The 21,233-nt window shown below is 37.1% G+C and overlaps 2 pseudogenes; both read right to left on the reverse strand.

Moving 5' to 3' along the window:
- Positions 1-16,182: 16,182 nt before the first annotated feature.
- Positions 16,183-16,773, reverse strand: LOC135361454 (serine/threonine-protein kinase MARK2-like; annotated as a pseudogene).
- A 518-nt stretch (positions 16,774-17,291) lies between these two features.
- On the reverse strand, positions 17,292-19,669 carry LOC123847077 (serine/threonine-protein kinase MARK2-like; annotated as a pseudogene).
- Positions 19,670-21,233: the final 1,564 nt, after the last annotated feature.

The following is a 21,233-nucleotide window of genomic DNA, read 5'->3' on the forward strand; positions in this document are numbered from 1 at the left end:
TTGAAGGTAAGCCCCGTTGAGCAGAATAATATTATCTTTCATTTGCATTCCTATATCATTTTGTTCAAATGCATTCTATCACATTTATTTTAATTTCCTGTTCAAATGCTGCGCTAGGCTGAGAGTAAATTAAACAGAGCACCTTTTATTATTAGTTTGCTAGTTCTAATACTTAACTCTGGAACATAATAGGTGATCAATGTATACTTGGTGAATTGAATTGCTACATATCATTATAACAGGTAGCTTTAAGCACATAGATTTTCTCAAATTTTGCAAAAGCATAATTTGGTTGAGTTCCTTCCAAAACAGCCATTTAATAAATGTTTATTCAATCCTGACTCCTTTTCAGGCACTGTGCTAAGATAGGGTAAAAAGGTGGACCAATGCTATAATCCTTGTCCTCTTGGGCTCTCATTTTTAATGGGGAATATAGAAAAAAATCAGCAATAATATGATATAATGGTCAAGACATTGCCAGACACATCAGAAGTCCTTCAAAATGCCTAGTTCCCAGCAAAATCCCTTCTATTCCCCTGAAGCAAATAATTTCCTAAATTTTAGTAATCACTTCCTTACATAGCTTTAGTTTTATCACAGAAGTATACCTTCCTAAACCCTAAGCTTCAGCTTTGTCCATTTGTTTTTGTTTTGTTTATATCTTTCCAATGGATTTTGATTTATGGTTTCCATGTCTGCCTTTTTTTCCTTATGTTTTATTTTCAATTTATTTTAATTGAAGTATAATTTATGTAAAATAAAAGACATAGATTTTAAATATACAAGTCAATAAGTTGCTTCAAATGTATGTATCCCTGTCACAACCAGGTCATTATCAGAGCAAGTTTCCTTTTCTCTGTCAATCCTATCTCCCAAAGAAAGCTATTGTTCTGATCTTTAGCACTATGGCTTTCTTGTTTTCTGTTTTTTTTAATTTTTTTATTGTTACATTAATCCCCATACATTACATCATTAGTTTTAGATGTAGTGTTCCATGATTCATTGTTTGTGCATGACACCCAGTGCTCCATGCAGAAAGTGCCCTCCTCAATACCCATCACCAGGCTAACCCATCCTCCCACCCCTCTCCCCTCTAGAACCCTCAGTTTGTTTTTCAGAGTCCATCATCTCTCATGGTTCGTCTACCCCTCCGATTGCCCCCCCTTCATTCTTCCCCTCCTGCTATCTTCTTCTTTTTTTTCTTAACATATATTGCATTATTTGTTTCAGAGGTACAGATCTGAGATTCAACAGTCTTGCACAATTCACAGCGCTTACCAGAGCACATACCCTCCCCAGTGTCTATCACCCAGTCACCCATCCCTCCCATCCCCCCCAACTCCAGCAACCCTCAGTTTGTTTCCTGAGATTGAGAATTCCTCATATCAGTGAGGTCATATGATACATGTCTTTCTCTGATTGACTTATCTCGCTCAGCATAACACCCTCCAGTTCCATCCACGTCATTGCAAATGGCAAGATCTCATTCCTTTTGATGGCTGCATAATATTCCATTGTATATATATACCACTTCTTTATCCATTCATCTGTCGATGGACATCTTGGCTCTTTCCACAGTTTGGCTATTGTGGACATTGCTGCTATAAACATCAGGGTGCATGTACCCTTTCGGATCCCTACTTTTGTATCTTTGGGGTAAATACCCAGTAGTGCAATTGCTGGGTTGTATGGTAGCTCTATTTTCAACTTTTTGAGGAATCTCCGTACTGTTTTCCAGAGTGGCTGCACCAGCTTGCATTCCCACCAACAGTGGAGGAGGGTTCCCCTTTCTCCGCATCCCCGCCAACATCTGTCATTTCCTGACTTGTTAATTTTAGCCAATCTGACTGGTGTGAGGTGGTATCTCATTGAGGTTTTGATTTGGATTTCCCCAATGCTGAGTGATGTTGAGCACTTTTTCATGTGTCTGTTGGCCATTTGGATGTCTTCTTTGGAAAAATGTCTGTTCATGTGTTCTGCCCATTTCTTGATTGGATTCTTTGTTCTTTGGGTGTTGAGTTTGATGAGTTCTTTATAGATTTTGGATACTAGCCCTTTATCTGATATGTCATTTGCAAATATCTTCTCCCATTCTGTTGGTTTTCTTTTGGTTTTGTTAACTGTTTCCTTTGCTTTGCAAAAGCTTTTTATCTTGATGAAGTCCCAAGAGTTCATTTTTGCCCTTGCTTCCCTTGCCTTTGGTGATGTTTCTAGGAAGAAGTTGCTGTGGCTGAGGTCGAAGAGGTTGCTGCCTGTGTTCTCCTTTAGGATTTTGATGGACTCCTGTCTCACATTGAGGTCTTTCAATCATTTGGAGTCTATTTTTGTGTGTGGTGTAAGGAAATGGTCCAGTTTCATTCTTCTGCATGTGGCTGTCCAATTTTCCCAACACCATTTGTTGAAAAGACTGTCTTTTTTCCATTGGACATTCTTTCCTGCTTTGTCAAAGATGAGTTGACCATAGAGTTGAGGGTCCATTTCTGGGCTCTCTATTCTGTTCCATTGATCTATGTGTCTGATTTTGTGCCAGTACCATACTGTCTTGATGATTACAGCTTTGTAATAGAGCTTCAAGTCCGGAATTGTGATGCCGCCAGCTTTGCTTTTCTTTTTCAAGATTCCTCTGGCTATTTGGGGTCTTTTCTGGTTCCATACAAATTTTAGGATTATTTGTTCCATTTCTTTGAAAAAAGTGGATGGTATTTTCATAGGGATTGCATTGAGTGTGTAGATTGCTCTAGGTAGCATTGACATCTTCACAATATTTGTTCTTCCATGAGCATGGAATGTTTTTCCATTTCTTTGTGTCTTCCTCAATTTCTTTCATGAGTATTTTATAGTTTTCTGAGTACAGATTCTTTGCCTCTTTGGTTAGATTTATTCCTAGGTATCTGATGGTTTAGGGTGCAATTGTAAATGGGACTGACTCCTTAATTTCTCTTTCTTCTGTCTTGTTGTTGGTGTATAGGAATGCCACTGATTTCTCTGCATTCATTTTATATCCTGCCACTTGACTGAATTCCTGTATGAGTTCTAGCAGTTTTGGGGTGGAGTCTTTGGGGTTTTCCACATAAAGTATCATATCATCTGCAAAGAGTGAGAGTTTGATTTCTTCTTTGCTGATTTGGATGCCTTTTATTTCTTTTTGTTGTCTGATTGCTGTGGCTAGGACTTCTAATACTATGTTGAATAGCAGTGGTGATAGTGGACATCCCTGCTGTGTTCCTGACCTTAGGGGGAAAGCTCTCAGTTTTTCCCCAGTGAGAATGATATTTGCTGTGGGTTTTTCATAGATGGCTTTTATGATATTGAGGTATATACCCTCTATCCCTATACTCTGAAGAGTTTTGGTCAAGAAAGGATGCTGTACTTTGTCAAATGCTTTTTCTGCATCTATGAGAGGATCATATATGTGGTTCTTGTTCCATCTTTTATTAATGTATTGTATCACATTGATTGATTTGTGGATGTTGAACCAACCTTATAGCCCAGGGATAAATCCCACTTGGCATGGTGAATAATCCTTTTAATATACTGTTGGATCCTATTGGCTAGTATTTTGGTGAGAATTTTTGCATCCATGTTCATCAAGGATATTAGTCTATAATTCTCCTTTTGATGGGGTCTTTGTCTGGTTTGGGGATCAAGGTAATGCTGGCCTCATAAAATGAGTTTGGAAGTTTCCCTTCCATTTCTATTTTTTGGAACAGTTTCAGAAGAATAGGTTTTAATTCTTCTTGAAATGTTTGGTAGAATTCTCCTCAGAAGCCATCTGGCCCTGGGCTTTTGTTTCTTGGGAGATTTTTGATTACTGGTTCAATTTCCTTAGTGGTTATAGATCTGTTCAGGTTTTCTATTTCTTCCTGGTTCAGTTTTGGTAGTTGATACATCTCTAGGAATGCCTCCATTTCTTCCATATTATCTAATTTGCTGACATAGAGTTGCTTATAATATGTTCTTATAATTGTTTGTATTTCTTTGGTTTTGGTTGTGATCTCTCCTCTTTCATTCATGATTTTATTTATTTGGGTTATTTCTCTTTTCTTTTTGATAAGTCTGGCCAGGGGTTTATTAATCTTATTAATTCTGTCAAAGAACCAGCTCCTACTAGTTTCGTTGATCTGTTCTACTGTTCTTTTGGTTTCTATTTCATTGATTTCTGCTCCAATCTTTATTATTTCTCTTCTCCTGCTGGGTTTATGCTTTATTTGCTGTTCTTTCTCCAGCTCCTTTAGGTGCAGGGTTAGGTTGTGTATTTGAGACCTTTCTTGTTTCTTGAGAAAGGCTTGTATTGCTATATACCTGCCTGTTAGGACTGCCTTTGCTGCATCTTAAAGATTTGGAACAGTTGTGTTTTCATTTTCATTGGTTTCCATGCATTTTTTTAATTCTTTGATTTCCTTGTTGACCCATTCATTCTTTAGTAGGATGCTCTTTAGCCTCCATGTATTTGAGTTCTTTCTGACTCTCCTTTTGTGATTGAGTTCTAGTTTCAAAGCACTGTGGTCTGAAAATATACAGGGAATGATCCCAGTCTTTTGGTACCAGTTGAGACCTTATTTGTGACCTAGGATGTGATCTATTCTGGAGAATGTTCCATGGGCACTAGAGAAGAATGTGTATTCTGTTGCTTTGGGATAGAATGTTCTGAATATATTTGTGAAGTCCACAATTGCATGTTATATGATATTATTTATATGAAATGCCCAGAATAGACATACCTATAGAAACAGAAATTATATTAGTGGTTGTTTAGGGCTGGGTGGGAATTGTGTGGATGAGAGTGAAAGAACTTGTTTAATTTAAACAAATTAAACTGTTTACTATTGGATACAAGATTATTTTGGTGTGATAAAAATGATCTAAAATTATTATAGTGATGGTTATACTACTCTGTAAATATGTTAGAAAGCATTAAAAACCACTTTAAATGAGTGAATTTTATGATATGTAAATTATATCTCAATAGCACTGTTTATTTTTTAATTAAGATCTATTTTGGGAAATTTGTTACATAAAGATAATACTTATTAACAATTTTTGTTATATGACACTGAAAATGACCATCAGTGGTGTTTGTATTTGAGCTAACTGCTGGTTTTCTTTGTTACAATAGTAAATTAACATAATTGAAAAGCCCAAGATTGGATGTGTGTGTGTATGTGTGTGTGTGTGTGTGTGTAAATTTAAGGGACACTTATGATTGAAATAGTCTCAAAAAATAGGAATAAAAACATAATTCCTGGGTGGCTCAGTTGGTTAAGCATCTGCCTTCGACTCAGCTCATGACCTTGGGGTCCCAGGGTGAAGCCCCATCAGACTCCCTGTTCACTGGGGAGCCTGCTTCTCCCTCTGCCCCTCCCCCATGCTCCTGCTCTTTTTCTCTCTCTGTCTCTCAAACAAATGAATAAAAAAGTCTTGAATGAAAAAAGAAGTGTAATTCCTCAAACTGATGAAGTATATCTTGCAAAATATATTGCAAACCTAACCAGCAAAAAGAACATCAATGGAGGAATAGATAAAAATGCTATATTCATAAAGTGAATAAACCTAACAATTTAAGTAATTGAAATACAGTGTTGTATTAACTTAAATTCATATCAAAAGTGTAAGATAAATGAAAAAGTGAAGTTATAAAAATTACATGAATTAAAACACATACATAGGCATGTCTTTATAGATAAAAAAAAATATACAGTAATGGCTTTAAAACACGGACCAAGGGGCATCTGGGTGGTTCAGTCGTTAAGCGTCTGCCTTTGGCTCAGGTCATGATCCCAGGGTCCTGGGATCAAGCCCTCCATTGGGCTCCCTGCTCAGCAGGAAGCCTGCTTCTCCCTCTCCCACTCCCCCTGCTTGTGTTCCCTCTCTCGCTGTGTCTCTCTCTGTCAAATAAATAAATAAAAGCTTTAAAAAAATAAAAAATAAAAAATGGACCAAAATTATGCAAAACAAGTACACAATAATGTTTGCTTTTGAGGAAAAAAGGAAGGGGGTGGAACTACAGAAAATAACAGAGAGGCTTTAGATTTACCTGCAGCATTCTATTTATTTAATTAAAACATTTCAAGATACAAAGATAAAATGTCCACTATCACATGTAGTGGATACATGGGCATATTCCATTATCTGTAATTTACTGTGGTTTAAAATTTACAAATTAATTTCTGGGTGATTTTAATATTATTAGAATGTCCCTTCAAATTGCTAAATTATATTTTTAAAGAATAATGTTATTTAAAATTATTAAATTTCTATGTTGGGTGAAATAGGTGACGGGGATTAAAGAGTACATTTAGCATGATGAGCACTTAGTATAGAATTGCTGAATCACTATATTGTACACCTGAAATTAATTTAACACTTTATGTTAACATACTAGAATTAAAATATGTTAAAATTTTATTAATCAGTACTATTAGTCTAAGTGCATTATCCATTTCCTCCTATAAAATCTAAAATTAACAGACATGCTACTTGTTAATATGAAAGTGCTTTTTCTCTTTAAAAAAATACACCAAATGGACAGTCTTTTTACATAGATCATGGTGCACTGTTATAAGGCAAAATTTATTTCATTTTCAGGTTATACATTTTAAAACTGTAGCTATGGACACTAATCTAGGAACAGTAATGCTAAGAGTGCTAAAATGATTTCATTTCCTGTAATAAGGATTCTAATACAATATCCAATGTAAAGAATACAACTATGTATAATCTTAACATTTGTTTTCTTTTTTTTTTTAAAGATTTTTATTTATTTATTTGACAGAGAGAGACACAGCGAGAGAGGGAACACAAGCAGGGGGAGCGGGAGAGGGAGAAGCAGGCTTCCCGCGGAGCAGGGAGCCCGATGTGGGGCTCGATCCCAGGACCCTGGGATCATGACCTGAGCCGAAGGCAGACGCTTAACCAACTGAGCCACCCAGGCGCCCCTTAACATTTGTTTTCTGTGAAAGTAAACCAGGTTTCCTTTCCCCTTGGTTGTGCTTTGCTCAACCTGTGTAGATCAGCTTTTGAGGTTTTAGTATATGTAAGTCTGATTTTAGATCAATGGGAGGAACCAAAAGGAATTAAGAAAATCAGTTAACATGTGCTTGAAGCCACATAAAATATATTTTTATTTTAGCTTCATCACAATAAGTCACAAAATTATTCAGAAATTGTAGAATATTTTACAACCAGTCACACTGATGATACAACTCTGTTAAATCATGTGAAATTAAGTGCATGGCTGTTACCCTGCCACATTTTCTATTTTACTCTGAGAAAATTTAGTCATATTATATATTTCAGATTAACATAGTTCTAATGTTATTATCAGTTAATTCCAATCTTGTATTAAAATATGTCTTCCAGGGCGCCTGGGTGGTTCAGTCGTTAAGCATCTGCCTTCAGCTCAGGTCATGATCCCAGGGTCCTGGGATCGAGCCCCGCATCGGGCTCCCTGTTCGGCGGGAAGCCTGCTTCTCCCTCTCCCACTCCCCCTGCTTGTGTTCCTGCTCTCGCCATGTCTCTCTCTGTCAAAAAAATGAATAAAATCTTTAAAAAAATAAAAAAAATAAAATAAAATATGTCTTCCAATAAGTAATATTTTTTCTTTATTCATTTCTGTATCCTGAGGATACACAAGAGAACCTAAAGCAGGTGTAAGGTGCAAAAGTCTTAATAAATATCTGCTGAATTGATGAATTAATACATGGAATTCTAGAAGCAATTTCTTACTTGATATTATGCATTTCTATTAGTATACGAGGAATTAAGTGTTCAATGCAAAGTTCCCCCTCTCTGCTATATTCAAGGCATGCTTGCCTTTCTCTCTTACCCTTCTAAATTAGGCATTGCTTCCAAATATTATTTGTTCAAGATGTTCTCTACCACTTCCCCTGATCTCTATTGCCTTGCCCAGAGGGGAAAGTACACAAGCCCTGGGTCTATCCCATCATATTGCCCCAATAGCACTATTTCAGGCAAAAACATTTTGATACTTGTGGCATATACAGGCTTAAAAAATGATATAATGCATGAAAGCATTTTCCTAGCTCTCAGCCTATAATAAACAACCAAAGAAAATTTGTTGGTATGACGTTATTAGTCAATCAGGGGAGATCAGGGAGGAGGAAAGATATTCCACTTAGTTCAGGTTCCTTCTGGAGGGAACTCAAAATATTATTTTAAGTTACTTTTATAATATTGGTTATATGTGTTCCTTTAAGTTTTAAATCTCTACAATTTTGTTCATTTAAAACATGTAGATAATGGATCCCTATTTTATATGCTTGATTAGAAATTAAACATAGGTAGATACAGATTAAACACTGAACTTCCTACAGTATTAGGAGTAAAATCTACATTCTACCCTTATGCCTGATTATATGGAGGCTGGAACTGGTTTCCAAATATCTTAGGATTTAGGAATAATATAATTTGTATTTATACAGAAATGTAATGTTTAAAACAATGCCTACATGTATTTTATCTCAGATCAAGTACATAAAATGTAGGTGTGCATGTGAACCTAGGACTCCTGGCACCTTCCATTATATCCGCTGGCTCCAAATAAAGCTACCCTCTTTGATTCTCTAAAAGAATCCAAAATGATCTTCTAGAAAGACTAGAAAAGTTAGGCTCTGTTGTTTCTACCTACTGCTTTGTTCTTGTCTCCAAAAGTACTGCATTGTGGATACTTATTAAGTAAATTAATGAAAAAATAGAATTTTGCAAAGATTATTTGATAGGTTTAGGATTTAAATACTTTTAAAATTGCAACTCTGTGTATTGAAAAATGTTGCTGGGATGTCAGCATTTCAGTTGAAAGTTCCCAGGGAAGAGGTTTTACAAAACACACTCAGATACATGCAACTGTATCCAATTCTAGTTCTGTCCAACTGCTGTGTGTTGAATGTAAAATTCCAGTGTGTCATTAACATATCTTTAAAAATAAAAAATACTCTGCATACGTTGAGTATATTGTTTCTAAAGCCAAGTCATCTAAGAAAAGTCCTAGTTATTTCCGAGTCTGGTTGTTGAGTCCTTTTCAAAATCCTTGTGGAAAATTAACCGAACAACTGAGCTAAAGGTTCCAATGGTATTAAATTATATGTCAAGAAAGGGAAGAGATTTGATCACTCATTTTTACAATATGCCTACTCAAAATCTTACTTAGTACTTCTTAGGGATCTTCACATTTTCCCTTTATCACCAAACCCAAGATATACTCACAGCAGGCTTGTGATGCAGTACAAAACAAAAGGTGATTGAAGGTAAAACCCCCTCCTGCCTTTTGTTCTATGAAATCTAAGTTCCTACATGAAATTATATAGGGCAGGGAGCTGGGAAGAGGCAGAAGCATTGAGGAAAAAGTCAGGCTAACCTTGACCAAAAAGAGTAGTCCTGGGTTTCTTGAGCAGGAGGTGTCTGAGGTCCACAAATTGTGGGGTGGCAGACACACTGCTGCACAGGCTAAAGAGAGGTACAGCTGCATGTGCCCCCAGGGAGTCAGCAACTGCCAGGGCAACACAGGAGCCAGAAAGTGCTGTGCTCATAATACTTCTTATTAATTACTTAATCATCAACTCCTTGTGTGTGTCCAAGAGGGTAAAAAAATCAATCATTCATGTTAAGCTAAACCAAACAACTGATGAGAATTATTAAAAAGGCGAATTTAGAGTTGATTATATGGATGAAAACAGAGATAGTAGAAAAGGAATAATGATTATACAATGATTATACAATGTCATGGAAAAGGCACAGAAAATTGCACCCAAGCTCAGCCAAACACTGGAGACTTGAGCTCAGGTGTATGTGAAGACTGAATGAGCCAGGCTGGAGTATCTTGCTGAGGTCTAATGGACCATGGCAGGACATGTTCATGGCAGAAGTAAGATCCCTCTGTGCATGGACAGTCTGCAGATATGGGCTGAGCTAAGAAGGTTCAATAAAGTTTTCCTAAACCTCTTTTCCTATGTCAAGTGTTCAATGTATTTTGCGTTTCTTAACTAAAGAGTGGCTAAAGGTCAGAAAAAAAAAAATCAGTACAATAAAATATTAAAAATGTGAGGTCAGAAGAACCTCTCAATAATTTTACCCATACCCCAATCCAAACTCCATTGCCAAAGCTTATACTTTCAACTCTTTCAAAGTTTGTTCTGCATTCCTGGTTGGGCTGGTTTTTCTTGACCTCTTCAGGCCATATTTGATAAGTTGGTAATGATATCCTGGAATCAACTTAAGTGAGGCTTAACAGAGGCTCTGAAGGCATTTTTCTTTCAGCTCTAAAAATCCTTTGCATGAAACCTTTATACTTCCCCAAGTCATATTGCCCTTCTCCTTTTTTCCCTGTCAAAGCCACCCTTTATCAGCGGTATCACTAGCTTGGGAACTGGCAGCTGAAACCAGAAATGTAGGAGACTCTAAACCCCATTAGATAGAGCAGCCAGACGTTTAATAAATATCTGTCGTTTTAACTTTGTTCTGTAGTTCTCAACATGTCAGACTTAAGAAAAAGTGGTGGGATGGAATTGTAACACAGACAAGTATGATGTATAGCACAGTTACTGTGGAAATACAGTACACCTAGCTTGATGTCTCCTGTAAAAATTTCACTTGACTTTGTAAAGTCTGACCTAAAAAACCCAACATCACCACCAACATAGCGTCAAGAATGCACCATTTCACAAACAGACTTGGGTTTTCAGTTTGGTTTGCAGTGCCTGATCTTTAAGAAGAAAATGGTAACATTTATTAACTGAGAATTTAAAATGTTGAATAAAAACACAGATGACAGCTAACTCAAAAGAAAGAAAAATAGAGTGATTTGTCTATAGCCCAAGGAATCTGTGTGAATGTTTCAAATGATTAAAATGATTTAAAAATCATTAACTACATGAATTATAAACACTTTTAAAATGTGTTTGTGCTATTATGTATAAGAAATTAGCATACAATGTATGGCAAAATATATTGTTCTCAAATATGAGTTGGTTCCACCTTTCTGAAAAGCTATTTAGGAGTACTTAATAAATAAAAAAAAAGTTTGTACCCATTAATGCACTATTTTCACCAACACAATCCTTTCATAAGGAAATAATCAGAGATACAGAGATTTAACATTTAATAATAACATTTATAATAGCAAAACATTCATAAACTTTTTTAAAAACCCAAGTTAAAGGAGTATGATTATATTTTGTAAACACATAACATATGTACATATACTAAACACTGGAAGAGCACAAAAGTTTAGGGGCGCTCATTGCTAAGTGGCAAACTGCAGGTTGTTCATGTTATTCTTTATAATTTTCAGTATTTTAAAAATTACTTTTAATGAGCATAAAAAAATCTATAATCAGAAAACAAAGCAAAACAGAAAATGTACTATGTAGGTAATGAAAAGACATTCAAGTAGGTTTTAAAGAATATATTTTACTTCTTAATTGGGTGGTTGGTACTTGGGTCTTTGTTTTGATGATGATGATGATGTTGATTTTTATGATTTATATGTATTATATAACATGCTTAAACCAATTTATAATATTTTGGGGAGCCGGGCGCGGTGGCCCTGCCTGTAGTCCCAGCTACTCGGGAGGCTGAGGCAGGAGGATCGCTTGAGCCCAGGAGTTCTGGGCTGTAGTGCGCTATGCCAATCGGGTGTCCGCACTAAGTTCGGCATCAATATGGTGACCTCCCGGGAGCGGGGGACCACCAGGTTGCCTAAGGAGGGGTGAACCGGCCCGGGTCGGAAACGGAGCAGGTCAATATTTTGGGGAAAAAAGTAATTTCATGGAAGTCATCATTCTTTTCTTATTTAAAAGTAAACTTTAGAAAAATGTGTATGTCCAAAAGTTATTATTAAAATTAATGTTATTATTTTATAATATTAAATATTATTAAAAATAATAAATTATGTAGTCTTTCATACTAAAAACCAGTTAGGAAGAACAAACAAGCATGGCTATTGTCTTCACCAATATTTCACACTGATCACCATTTCAAGCAGATAAATGTAAAAAATAAAAAATATAAATACTGGAAAAGATAAAGGAAAGTTTTCATTACTGCAGATGCTACTGATATGTATCTTAGAAATTTGATATATGATGTCTCAAGTTATATAGAAATCTGATTTTCACACTCTTTTCCAGGAAACCCCACATTTAGTTATAATTTTTGAAGAGTTAATTTCTAGTAACATCATATACCTTCATCACCACATAGCTATTTTAACTAGACCACCGGCTCTTTTATTTAATATGCAGTATTTTCTTTAAACAAAGAATTCCACTGTTAAAAAATATTGAAAAAGCTCCAAGATAATGCAGAAAAATTTAGGAATATCTTGCATTTATTTAACACTGAAAATTGTATACAGGGGTGCCTGGGTGGCTCAGTCGGTTAAGCGTCTACCTTCCGGTGGGGTCATGATCCCAGGGTCCTGGGATTGAGCCCTGCATCGGGCTCCCTGCTCGGCAGGAAGCCTGCTTCTCCCTCTCCCACTCCCCCTGCTTGTGTTCCCTCTCTTGCTGTGTCTCTCTCTGTCAAATAAATAAATAAAATCTTAAAAAAAAAAAAAAGAAAATTGTATACATAAATAATTACTGACATAAATATGGTATATATACATACATACATATATAGGTGTGTGTATATGTGTGCATATGTACATACATATATGTATGTGTATATGGTGTATATACATATATACATATATGTATGTGTATATGGTGTATATACATATATGTATATGTACATATATGTGTATATGTGTGTATGTGTGCATATATATTGATTTGGTTGGATGTGATTATGGAATAAAATCAAATAGAAGGAATAACAGGGCTTCTATGTACCCCAGTTATAGATAAAGAAATGGAGAAGCAGGAAGGTTGAATAACTAGCTCAAGGTCAAATATCTTGCAATGATGGGTCAAGACAGAATATTCATGGTAGATACTACTTTCTTTGAAGTTGTTTATGGAAACAAAAGATAGAGGAATTGTCAATAAAGAGGCAGATTTTCCGGGCAGGGTCTTGGGAAAAAGCCAAACCTCCCGAATTTAAAATTGGAATATCTACATTAGACTCTCTCTTCTCTCTAGGGAAAAATCAGCAAAGATTGCTGATTCTGCCTATGAAAAGGGAGGACAATTTTCTCTTGACATGGCTTCTTTCTTTCTTTCAGGTCATGAGTAAATGTCCCTTTTCTGTACAAGGAATCATCTGGCTAGCCTATGGAGATTAATGCATGTCTTAAGTGAGAGTGATCTGTTTTTTCCTAACTGACCAGTTCTGGTGGGGGAAACGAATTGTGGCTAATTTTATACACAAGAGAAATTGTTGCTCTTACTAGAATTACTGGATTGAACTGGAGATTTGCTCAGGTTAACTCCTTGGAGATTGCTACTATAAGAAGTGTTTTATTTTGGCAACTTTTGTTGTAGGAAACAAAGAATCTCAAACTGGTTCCAAGATAAGGAAAGTTTATTATGAATATCTACATGAAAGACTTTTTTTTTTTTAAGATTTTATTTATTTGACAGAGAGAGACACAGCAAGAGAGGAAACACAAGCAGGGGGAGTGGGAGAGGGAGAAGCAGGCTTCCTGCTGAGCAGGGAACCCAGTGCGGGGCTCAATCCCAGGACCCCGGCCGGGATCATGCCCTGAGCCGAAGGCAGACACTTAACAACTGAGCCACCCAGGTGCCCCTACATGAAAGACTTGACTTTAAAAAAAAAAATTTAAGAACAGAAACATTACAGAAGGAATCTAAATACTTGGAACTAGAGGGAGAGTCTAGACATGGGGTAGCTCCACATACTTTTAGTAGCAGGAGTCACAAAGGTGGCTATGAACATGAATACAGTTATATTTTATAAGTATTTCTTTCTAGTCTGATAATAACTCCCCTATTTTCAGTGTTTCTTAACTTAAATTTTCATGAGTCAGACCTGCTGGTCCAGAGTTGTGCTTCTTAAAATGTAATACGAATATGAGTCACCTGGGAATCTTGGTAAAATGTGTATTGATTCATGAGGTCTTGATTAGAGTCAGATTTTGCATTTCTAATAAGTTACCTGGTAATGCCAAAGATGGCTGTCCACAGATCCTGGTTTGTGTGGCAAGGTAGAGTATCTTACCAAGTTAGGGCAATAGGTGTATTAGGCCAGTTTAATGGCTTAATGGCTTAATTGTCCTTAGGTCATGTATCCATCATTGGTCCAATCACCTGCAGCCAGGTTTTAGGGATGGATTCCTTATTGTATCACATATATAGGGGTTATGGGAGGGAAAGTTCACCAAAGACATGACTGAGATTGGACTGGCATTCTAAATTATGCCTCCTATAAGCAGTTATTTTTCACTGAGTATTGGTTGTAGTTCAGTATATTTGTCTACTGGTGATCATTGAAGATCAAAAGAAAGTAAGATAATTGGAGTCTCTGTGCTCACCGTATTACCTCCTGCTTTAATTCTAAAATATGTAGAAATAACCTCATCTTCCTATAACCTACTGAATCGGGGGGAGAATTGTACTTACCACTAATTTCACTAAAAATGTGTCCATCTTTTTAAAAGCAACAACTTTGGTAATTGATACATGTTAGCAAAAACTGTGGCCTCAAAATTATTTTTCTACAGATTGTGGATAAATCTAGAAGCTGGGATGTTTAACACATATTCTTCATCCTGAAGATGGAATGATCATCCTAAAATATACATTTCTTCTTAGCATATTCATTGATGATTCACCTCCAGGATAAAGACCAAGCTCTTTACGGGTCTTCAGAATCTGATCTCAATTTATCCTCCTATATAATCTGCCACCATTTCTGCCACATGTCATAACTATGTTATGCCCAATTATATGCTATTACCTATCTCAGAGAACCTTCTAGACTCTGTGAATTTATGCTAGCTCTGTCTTCCTAAAATGTGGCTCCATATATATTTGCAGCTCATATTTCTGCTCATCCATTGGTTATTCTACCCACAAGTAATTATATCATTCTCTGTTTCAAGAGCTATCAGTAGTTATCCTAAAATAGTTTTTAGTACAGTATATTTGTTTATGCATTTGTCTAGTATAAACTATTTTAAATATTGTATCTTCACAGACGAGCATAGTACTCAGTGGCCACTAAGGAAATACTTATTAGATGAATGAAGAGAATAAAGGAATCACTTGGTCTATAAAGGCAGAGTTGGAAAGGCAGTAGGTGAAGGAGTCCTGGAGAAAGTTGGGGGTCGGGGAGAATGAAGCAGATAACAAGAGGCAAGCCACAGAGCAGCCACATACTATATATAACCAGGGACTGGCCTCACACAGGTATTTCTACCATTTGCTTCTCACTTGACTGTATGCTAGGTCTGTTTGCCTTCAGCAGGTCAGAATGATTTTTAAATCCTGAGTTCACAGCTACTGGAATATTTACTTCTCCTAAATGAAACCATTCTTTTTTCCTCATCACTCAGGATTCTGGTGCTACAACAGCAGCTGAATTGAAGATCAACACCAAAAGATGACTCATCGAAATGGCAGGGAAAGTAAATCAAATATCAAATAAAGTCAATTCCTTTACTCTCCCTATCTGATTATTGTTCCTTTGAAGATAAAATATTTAATCTATCCTAGAGGTGTGAAATCCAAGGGCTCTTACCACTGAACAGCTTTATTGCAACAGGTTAGATATGCTCATCTTAACACTTTATAGCGTTTGCCTGGAGAACATTTATGCTCATGAGGTCATTTGGCTGAGCTTTATTAGCTTATATTTATTCCAGAGAAAAGAAATTTATTTTTCTTTGCAGAAGCAACTAAGTGCTTTCCTGTCTTCTCATGCTACCCCTGATTTTAAGCGATTACCATTTAAACCATCTGACACAGAGATTTTTACATCTATATGCTTCTTCCCTTTTGCACCAGGGGGCATGATGTAAATGCATTTACTATGTAATGTGTAGTCTATTATAAAGAATGGTTTATTCTAGTCAGCTCGAAGAAATCCTAACGGACATTAGGAGCTAAAAGCAGGACATATGGAGAGAAAAGAGAAATTATTTCAACAGACCCATCTCCCCATCCCCACAAAAACAAAACAAAAAAACCCAAACAAAACAGGGAGAATCAAGAGAGCAGAGGGGTTACCAGAGGAAATACACCAATCTAACCTCTGCAGTTTCTTCTAGGTTGGGGCAGAGTGGCTGGCAGCGAGGGCCACCCTACCTCTCCTCTTGTCTCCCTCGTGGCTCCATGGCTTTAACACCATGGTTATTTTAGAGGCAATGTTTTTGAAGGCCACAGAAATGCTGGATATCCATGTAAGTGGAACCCATTGAGAGATCGCTGTGGCTTTTTGCATGCCTCCATCTTCCCCTGCATGTAGTCCTTGTGGCCCTGGGAGCTGTGAATGCTGAGCAGCACATATTTTTCGTCTAGCTTGTACTGCAGCTGTTTGTGTCCAGGACCTCACAGATGTCCCAACAGACTCCATGGAGGTTGTGCTCTTCATACTCCATGTACAGTGAGCACCATTTGGCCTCTAGATATTCTTTTATCATTGCCCCTGCGGCCCACCATGTGAAGTTCGAGCATCTCCACTAGGTCTTTGTTTTCAGGTTCATTCAGATTCCTTCTGGTAAACCTGAAACCCAGATGTCTCCATAAACTTGAAATTGAACTTGCAGAGGCAGCAAGCAGTTGTCCCCTGCTGGCCCTGACTACTGCCCTATGGTGAGACTGGGGTCTTCCCACAGGACAAACTCTGGTGGTTACGTGCATATCAGAACTGCTTGGTGTGGAAGGAGTTTCCTGTCTGGGGCTCCAGCACTGTTGCTGATATGTGGGCAGAGAGGGAAGCCACAGGGACATGTTGACAGGGCTGTGCTGAGGCACTTCACCTTTAGTGTCTGCAGAGCACCACCCAGAGGCCTGGCTAAGCTGTACCAAGGCTGTCATGGGTTTCTAGTGCAGGTGGAGCAAATCCAGCCAACTGCAGCAGAAGCAGAAACCATGGAGGCCCCAGACCCTAGCATAGGCTCTTCATATTCTGGATGGAGGCCTGGCCAATTCCCTCCAAAAGTGGGGAATTGAAGCTTTGATTTGTGTTGGTGGAAAGGTTGTTGTCTATGAGGAGTTATCTTCTTCCTCTTCAGAACAGGTAGGCAGGGAGGTGGCAAGTGTGCTCCTGGCCTTCTCTTCTGATTCCTAGTCCTCCTCAGGCTACTCAGTATTCTCAGAATTAGAGATGGGAATAGCAGGACTGGCATGATCACTGAAACCCCACTGACTTGGCTAGCAGAGAATCTGTACTGTAGCATGTGGGATGAGAAAGGAATGCCAAAGACTGGGCTTTTGGGTAATGATAAAGCCCTCCAGCTCAGATATCTTGTGTACGAGGAGCAGATAAGTGATCATCACCTCATATTTCTGGTCCATCAGTGAATCCTTGATCTCTTCCTCTATATAACCCATTAACACCACCTAGGGGTCATTATAGTCAGGCAATAGCTCCAGATAGGCTTTAGTTCATCTTTATGACCTACGTTCATCCATAGATCTTTCATAATTTTCTCAAAAGTGCCTGTCTTGGTAGGATTGAGAATATGAAATTTCTTGAGCAGGTTTTCACTCTTTATGGAAAAGTAGAAAGGAATATGGCATATTCCACTCAGTACCTGCTCTCACAGCTTCTTGAGATTTTGTGCATCAGAAGGCAGGGATCATATGACCACTGTATATCAGATAACCCTCAGGTTCCACACCTCCAATTCTAGTCCATCATAAGACTTGCCTTGGAATAGTTCTGCAGCAGCAAAAGAGGAACTGCTACAGAGAGTATCCAGCTTGTTGCCAAGGTGAATTTATTGCTGAAGTCAGTCTACACACTTAATATTCATGTCAACGTCCAAGAGCAGGTGTTCTGCCTTTAAGTCTCTATAAACAATCCACTTCTGAGGCAGCACTACACAGTAGACACTTTCTAATATAATTTGCTTGAGCACTTTTTTCCTTTCATATGCCATGAATCACTAGGTAATCAAACGTCTCTTCCACTAGCATACTCCATGATGTAGAGTGTTTTCTCAGTCTTGATCACCTCAAATATCTTAATTATGTTGGGATGATTCAAAGACTTTAGGATTCTGACTTCATGGGTATTTTCTGGAAGCTGATTATCATGTTTCCCTCTTTCCCAGTCAGGATGTGCCAGGCCAACTTCACCTTGGCCAAGTTACCTTTGGAGACTCTCATGAAGAACTGGTAGTTGCCAACATGGGTCTACTCCTCAGCAAAGATAGAGGAAAGGCCCTGCAGTTGTTGGACTTACTGTTGGACTTGCACTCAAGGTGTCCCAAGGTAGGCTTAAAATTGGGAAAGTTGGTGGTAAGTTTGGTCTAAACCATTCAAAAAGAAAATTATTTCCAAGTCTACTTGATAAACTGATCTTTATAATGGAGTCAAAACACAATGCCAGAAATGCCAAAAAAAAAAAATACTAATGATAAAAGGAATATGAAAGAAATAAAGAAAAATAGGAAAAAGAATAAAAAGAAAAGAAAAATGAGAAAAATAATAAGGTAAAGAAAAAGAAAAAAATTAATAAAAAATAAAACAGACAAAAATTCCACCATGCCAATGAGATGTATTTGAAGGAGGAAACATCTAACCTTGGTCAGTATCTCTCAGGTCATCAGAAATCAGCTCCTTGAACTAGAAAGACTTCAAACCTCAATAGCAGATTCCGAGGCCCAGCCATGGACTAAATAAGGGTTTAGAGAAAAAACAATGGCCCCCGTTGAGGTCATAGCAAGAAGTGAACCTACAAGTCTGATGATCAACAGTGGCTTTGTCACTTTTTTTTACAGCTTTAGTGAGATATAATTCACACACCATACAGTTCCTATATTCAAAGTGTATAATTCAGTGATTTTAGTATATTTACAACCATCATCACAGTTTTAAAACATATTTATCACCTCAAAAATAAGCCTCATGCCCTTTGAGGTATCACATCCCTCTCAAATCCCATGTCACACACACACACCCAGGCCTAAGCTACCACAAATCTACTTTCTATTTCTGTACATTTAACCTGATCTGGACATATATGAGTGAAATCATATCATATGTGGTCATTTGCATCTGGCTTTTTTCATTTAACATAATATTTTCAAGGTTCATTCATATTGTAGCATGTATTAGTACTTTATTGCTTTATGACTGAATAATAATTCTTTCTTCTTTTTTTTTTTTTTTAGAAAAAACACAGATCTTTATTATTTCCATTACAAAGGGCAGGTCTTTGCAGGTTGAGGGAAGAAATTCTGACAGTGATGAGCAGTCCTACAGGGCAGCAATGACTGAGTCCCCATTCAGGAACATCTTGGAGATGTAGCTGTCTTTGTTGACTGGCTTGGACTCCTTGCCTTGGCACTCTTGGGGACCTTGGTCCACATATCCTTCACATTCTCCAACACCATGTTGCAGTGCCTGCCGAAGGCTTTCACATGGCCAAGAGCTTCTAGCTGTTGTGGCAGTTAATGAGCACTTGGGTGTGGTTCTTGCCTGACTATGTGAGAATGGAGAGTGGACATGTGTTAAACTTTTTCTCCTCCCACTTCTGCAGCTCCTCCGGTCACCTCACTCTTGGGCTTGTTGAGGACGCTCATGGTGCTAGTGGCTGCACCCCCCCCGGTCTGTGCCATCTCCTCCACGTTGCTCCTGCCCTCGATGGACATTTGGTTTTCTTCCACCTTTTGGCTATTATGAACAATGCTACTATAATCATTCAAGCACAAGTTTCTATAGGGCCATATGTTCAGATTTCTCTTTGATATATATACCTAAGAGTGGAATTACTGGGTCCTATGGTAACTCTATGTTTAAGCTTTTAAGGAACTGCCAGACTGTTTTCTAAAGCAGCTGAACCATTTTACATTCCCTCCAGAAGTATGTGAACGTTCCAAATTTTCCACATCCTTGTCAACACTTGTTATTATCTGACTTTTTGATCCTAGCTATCCTAGTTAGTATAAAATAACATCCCACTGTGGTGTGATTTGCTCTTCTTATGACTAATGATGTCAAACATCTTTTCATGTGTGTGTTGGCCATTTGCATCTCTTCCTTGGAGAAAGGTCTATTCAGATATTTTGCCCACTGTTTAATACAGTTACTTGTCTTTGGTTATTGAATTGTAAGAGTTCTTTATATATTTTGAATACAAGTTTCTTAACAGATACATGATTTATCCATAGTTTCTCTCATTCTACGTTTTTACTTTTTTGATGATGTCTTATGAAAAGCAAGAGTTTAATATTGGTGAAGTCCATTTAACTTTTTATTTTTCCTTTGGTTTCTTCTAATTTGGTTCATGTCTAAGAACACTTTGCTAAACCCAAAGTAATTAATGCTTACCCCCTATGATTTAACAGTTGAGTAGTTTTAGCTCTTACATTTAGATCTTTGATACATTTTTGAGTTAAGTTTTGTATCTGATGTGAGGTAAGAGTCTAACTTTATTTTTTTACATGTGGCTATGTAATTGTCTGGACACCCTTGGTATAAATAACTATTTGTTTCTCCATTGAATGGTCTTGGCATTCTTGTCAAAAATCAATTGATCATGGATGTACGAGTTTATTTCTGGACTTTCAGTTGAACTCCACTGATCTATATGTTTATCCTTAGCAGACCGTTTGATTATTGTTGTTTTGTAGTAAGTTTTGAAATCAGGAAGTGTGAGTCCCCTACTTTCTACTTCTTTTTCAAGATTCTTTTGATTATGCTGGGTCTCTTAAAATTCCGTATGAATTTTAAAAACAGCTTTTTAATTTATAAAATCAGCTGACATTCTGATAGAGATTATATTGAATCTGTAGATCAGTTGAGGAATATGTCATCTTAATATTAAATCTTCTAATCCATGAACATGGGATCTTTTCCCATTTATTTAGATCTTAATTTCTTTCAACAATATTTTGTAGAGTATAAGTTTTGCACTATTTTGTTTTTTTAATCACGAGTATTTTATTCTTTTGGATGCTATTATAATTATTTTCTTAATTCCATTTTCAGATTGTTCATTGCAAGTGTATAGAAATACAATAGATTTTTGTACATTGTTCTTCTTGTTTTATTCTTGATCTTGGGTGGAGGGGTCATGTAGTCTTTCAATATGAAGTAGGATGCTAGGTTTTTGTAGATGCCATCCTTTATCAGATTGAGAAAGGT

The sequence above is a fragment of the Mirounga angustirostris genome, unplaced genomic scaffold, assembly GCF_029215605.1.
Source record: "Mirounga angustirostris isolate CCGP_5_RB_7025 unplaced genomic scaffold, mMirAng1.0.hap1 SCAF_6, whole genome shotgun sequence".
Classification (NCBI taxonomy): Eukaryota; Metazoa; Chordata; class Mammalia; order Carnivora; family Phocidae; genus Mirounga; species Mirounga angustirostris.